Source organism: Neophocaena asiaeorientalis, unplaced genomic scaffold, assembly GCF_003031525.2.
Source record: "Neophocaena asiaeorientalis asiaeorientalis breed wild unplaced genomic scaffold, Neophocaena_asiaeorientalis_V1.1 scaffold149, whole genome shotgun sequence".
NCBI classification, from domain to species: Eukaryota; Metazoa; Chordata; class Mammalia; order Artiodactyla; family Phocoenidae; genus Neophocaena; species Neophocaena asiaeorientalis.
In genome coordinates, this window is record NW_020174442.1 from 7,529,275 (window position 1) to 7,534,937 (window position 5,663).

The 5,663-nt window shown below is 41.3% G+C and overlaps 1 pseudogene; it reads left to right on the forward strand.

Moving 5' to 3' along the window:
- Positions 1 to 2,659: 2,659 nt before the first annotated feature.
- Positions 2,660 to 4,838, forward strand: LOC112407770 (cytoskeleton-associated protein 2 pseudogene; annotated as a pseudogene).
- Positions 4,839 to 5,663: the final 825 nt, after the last annotated feature.

Sequence of the window (5,663 nt, forward strand, 5' to 3'; positions counted from 1 at the left end):
TATCTATAGATGTACACCTTAGGTTGTTCCCATCTCTTGGCTATTGTAAATAATGCTGCTATGAATATGGGAGGAAAGATATCTTTTGAGTTAGAGTTTTTATTTTCTTCATATATATTCTCAGAAGTGGAATTGCTGGATAATATGACAATTATATTTTTAATTTTTTGAGGATCATCCATATTGTTTTGCAGTGGCTATACCAATCTATAATCCCACCAAACCCTTTTCTCCTCATCCATACCAGCACTTGTTATCTCTTTTATTTTTTATGATGGCTGTTCTAACAAGTGTGAGGTGATGTCCTATTGTGCTTTTAATATGCATTTCCTTACTTACTAGTAATGTTAAGCATTTTTCCATGTGCCTGCTGGCCTTCCTTATATCTTCTTTGGAGAAATGTCTATTCAGGTTCTTTGCCCATTTTTTAATTGTTTGGTTTATTTGCTACTGATTTGTATGAGTTCTTTATATATTTGGGGTATTATTCTCTAATCAGATATATGGTTTACATATAATTTTTTCCCATTCCATAGGTTGTCTTTTCACTTTGTTGATGATTTGCTGTGCAGAAGCTTTCTAGTTTGAAAACTTCTAGGGAAGTTTTCAACTATAATCTCTTCAAATATTTTCTCAGTCACTTTCTTTTACTCTTCTTCTCCTGGGACCCCTATAATTCGAATGTTGGTGTGTTTAATGTTGTCCCAGAAGTCTCTGAGACTGTCCTCAGTTCTTTTCATTCTTTTTTCTTTATCCTTCTCTGCAGTAGTTATTTCCACTATTTTATCTTCTAGGTCATTTATCCGTTCTTCTGCCTCAGTTATTCTGCTATTGATCCCTTCTAGAGTATTTATAAGTTAAAAAATAAAATAAATAAAATGGACAGACAGGACCCTAGGATAAATGGTGAAAGCAAAGCTATATATACAAAATCTCACACATCAAGTTGATTGTGGAGATTTAATCCACTGCTCCTGAGGCTGCTGGGAGAGATTTCCCTTCTCTTCTTTGTTTGCACAGCTCCAGGGCCTCAGCTTTGGATTTGGCCCTGCTTCTGCGTGTAGGTCGCCTGAGGGCGCCTGTTCTCCGCTCAGACAGGACGGGGTTAAAGGAGCAGCTGATTCGGGGGCTCTGGCTCACTCAGGCCGGGGGCAGGGAGGGGTGCAGATGTGGGGCGAGCCTGCAGCAGCAGAGGCCAGCATGACGTTACACCAGCCTGAGGCACACCGTGCGTTCTTCTGGGGAAGTTGTCCCTGGATCCCGGGACCCTGGCAGTGGTGGGCTGCACAGGCTCCTCGGAAGGGAGGTGTATAGAGTGACCTGTGCCCACACACAGGCTTCTTGGTGGTGGCAGCAGCAGCCTTAGCATCCCATGCCCATCTTTGGGGTCCACGCTGTTAGCCACTGCTCGCGCCCGTCTCTCAAGCTCCTTTAAGCAGTGCTCTTAATCCCCTCTCCTTGCGCACCAGGAAACAAAGAGGGAAGAAAAAGTCTCTTGCTTCTTGGCAGATCCAGACTTTTCCCCGGACTCCCTGCCAGCTAGCCGTGGTGCACTAACCCCCTAAAGGCTGTGTTCATGCCACCAGTCCTCTCCCTGCAGTCCAACCAAAGCCCAAGCCTCAGCTCTCAGCCCCTGCCCGCCCCGGCAGGTGAGCAGACAAGCCTCTTGGGCTGGTGAGTGCCGGTCAGCACCGATCCTCTGTGTGGGAATCTCCCCGCTTTGCCCTCCGCACCTCTGTTGCTGTGTTCTCCTCCGCGGCTCCGAAGCTTTCCTCCTCCATCACCCGCAGTCTCCGCCCATGAAGGGGCTTCCTAGTGTGTGGAAACCTTTCCTCCTTCACAGCTGCCTCCCACTGGTGCAGGTCCTGTCCCTATCCTTTTGTCTCTGTTTATTCTTTTTTCTTTTGCCCTACCCAGGTACATGGGGAGTTTCTTGCCTTTTGGGAGGTCTGAGGTCTTCTGCCAGTGTTCAGTAGGTGTTCTGTAGGAGTTGTTCCACGTGTAGATGTATTTCTGATGTATCTGTGGGGAGGAAGGTGATCTCCGCATCTTACTCTTCCGCCATCTTCCCCTTCTCGGCTACTGATTTTTGTATGTTATTTTGTATCCTGAAAATCTACTGAATTCATTGATTAGATCTAACAGTTTTTTTGTTGAGTCTTCAGGATTTTTTATCTATAAAATCATGCCGTCTGCAAATAGAGACTATTCTATTTCTTTCTTTCCAATTCTGATACTTTTTTTATTTTTTTCTTGCCTGATTGCTTTAGCTAGGACTTCCAATATTATGTTGAATAAGAGTGGTGAGAGTGGTTTCCCTACCTTAGTGGAAAAATTTTCAACCTTTCACCACTGAGTATGACGTTAACTGTGGGCCTGTTATAGACAGCTTTTATTGTGTTAAGATATGTCCTTTCTATGCCTAACTTGTTAAGAGTTTTTATCGCAACTAGTTGTTGAATTTTGTCAAATGCTTTCCCTGTATCTATTAAGATGATCATATAATTTTTGTATCAAGTTCAATATCAGGTCAGAGGAGATTGGACATAGACATAGAATGAGATCATTTGTAGTATTTACTCCACATAGAAATATCAGCTGGAGAATGGATAAATAACTTGTGGTGTAGTCATATGCTACAATAATATACAGTACTGATATGAATAAATCATGCCTTAACATCAAAGTGGATGAATCTCAGGAACAGAATGGTGAGAGAAAAAAAGCAAGTTAGAAGATACAATATGGGCAGTGTGCAGCTGCGCTGGCTTGAGGGAGTCTGTGGTGGTTGAGCTGGAGACGCATCCCCCTGCCTGGAGCTGCGATAAGCACCCCAGCCGTGCCCCAGGACCTGCAGCTGCCCCCGAGTCAGAGGGCCCAGTCTGCTGTTCAGAGAGCAAAGAAGACAAAAACTCAAGGAGTATCTGTTAAAAACTTTTTTCATACAAACAGGAAAATCAGATATTGTCCAGTGGTAGAGACCAGAGAGTGAAGACATCTGAAGGCCAGATCGAAGAAGAGACAAAAGTTCTGAAACTTAAGGCAAAAATGGTTGATAAAGAGAATGTCGGTAGACTTACAGGGATCAAGAATAATATAACAATGGAAAAAAACTGTATTCCTTTAAAAGCTTCTAATGAATTAACCAATTCAACTATAGCAATTGATACACCTAATTTTGAGGATAATAATCGAACTCTGCCATTGTTACCAATTAAAGATGACCCCCAAGGTCAACATATGATGTTAAGCCAAGCATGTCACCTTAAAAACAACAGTAAAAAGAAACAAATGACTACAGAAAACCAAAGCAAGGTGCTAACATGCCCAAATGCCCAAGAAACCTGTGCTTGGATCTTATCATAGCCAAACTGTTCAGTCTAAGATTAATTCCTTTAGAAAACCTCTACAAGTCAAAGATGAGAGTTCTGCAACAATGAAGAAACTTTCAGCTACTGTCTCTAAAGCCACAAAGTCTCAGCCTGTACATGCCAGCAGTGTACCAGTGAAAAGTGATAGAGCCTCACATATGACGACTGCCACTAAATTTGTGAGCACTACATCTCAGAGCAGTCAACTTGTACAACCTTCTATTAGCAGTCACCACAGTAATAACCAGGATGCCATGAAACAAGGCATCAGTCTGCCAGTGTTATAGTTTGGAAAGGGCCTCAAGAGAAAGAATTATTACAGTTAAATACACTTTCGTCTATTATCAAAACCAGTTCTTCTCAGGACATAAAAAGAAATAAGACACTATCAAGAAGCATGACATCTGAAATGGTAGCCAGGCCTGCTTCGTCTTCTAATACTAAACTGATAGAAAAGTCAAAAAGCATTGACCACCACAGACATACCATGGTGAAAGCAGCTATTGATAGTAGATGGACTCAGCCCAGAGAAACTGCAGAGGAGAGAAAGGCTCGTCTGAGTGAGTGGAAAGCTGGCAAAGGAAGAGTGATGAAAAGGCCTCCGAGCTCAGTGGTTACCCAGCCTGAGCCCGAAGCACAAAATGAAAAACTAGTTGGGTCCTTCTGGACTACCATGGCAGAAGAAGATGAACAACGATTGTTTACTGAAAAGGTAAACAAGACATTTTCTGAATGCCTGCACCTGATTAATGAGGGATGTCCAAAAGAAGAAGTATTGGTTACACTGAATGACCTGATTAAAAATATTCCAGATGCCAAAAAACATGTTAACTATTGGATATGCCTTGTGCATATTGAACCACTTACAAGTCTATTGAAAATATTTTCGCAATCTATGAGAAAGCCATTCTGGCAGGAGATCAGCCTACTGAAGATATGCGACATGCCATTGTTGACATTCTGACAATGAAGAGTCAGGAAAAAGTTAAATTTGGAGAAAATATTTAGGAGGCTTGTGCAACCAAGGAACAAATCCAAGAAAACACCATTGATGATATAAGTGTTAATCTGGGGTCAGAAAAACCAGAAATAGAAAATAAGCATCCTAGGAATGTGGTATTTCAAGGTTGTGAAAAAGAGCAAGATGACAAAACAAAAGATCCAACCAGTGATATTAAAACCCCCAATACAGAAACTAGGGCAGGTTGCTTAATTAAATATAATGTGTCTACTTCTCCATACTTGCAAAATGTGAAAAAGAAGATGAAGTTTAACGAAACCAATTCTGCATTTAAAGAGCTAAAGTTTCTCACACCAGTTAGACGTTCGCAACGTCTTCAAGAGAAGACTTCTAAATTGCCAGATATGTTAAAAGACCATTATTCTTGTGTGTCTTCACTGGAACAGTTAACAGAGTTGGGAAGTGAAACTGACGCTTTTGTGTGCCGCATGTACTCAGAGAAGTGAAGCTCTGATAGGAGTGGGGTTGTATTATTCCGAGGGCGTTTGGTTGGTTGGTTGGTTGTGTCTTTGCATGTTCCTTAGGTCAGGAGTTGCCGAGTACCTAAGTATTCACAGCAGTCAGCACTCTTACTAATGTCCACTCTAAAGCAGGTGTTGCCTTCTGTGAGTCGGAAAGCTAATCCTACCTTGTCAATCTCAACAGACTGACTTTTTCTCTAACACAGGTAAATTTTGTGAAGACAGAGTTAGCTTGTTTTGTCACCCAATTCTAGTAGTCCGGACTGCTGTGGGCTCCTGTGTCCATGGGACTCTGCCCCTGGTTCTTCATTGTCACTCTCCAGCAAAGCCAGTGAGTCTGCATCTGTGGTCTCTTGGCCTCTTTTTTATTATAGCCGAGGTCCCCGAGAGGGATAGTTAACTAAATACTCCATTTCTAAGAGAAGATACTTTGTTGGAAGAAAGAAAATGTGCCAAACCTAGTGGGCATTCAGAACTTTAAATCTGAGTTCCTTTCTTTAGGTCCTTTTCTAACTTGACTATCTAAAATGTTAAAAAACTTAACTTCCATTGCTTCGCTTGATATAGTTTATAGACTAATAGAAGGGAGTTAGAGAAGGAATATATAATATTTCATAAATGTCATCCTAGTTTAGGTAGTATTTCTAAAATAACTAATACTTAAACTTGATCTCTTCCTTGTAATATAAAAACTTCATCATGTTTCCTAAAACATGATAGTCATACACAGTAAGTAGGTCTCTGCTCCCCACAATAAATACCACCAGTAAAATTGTTTTGTTAAGTCTCTGAACTAATATTTAAATGGCA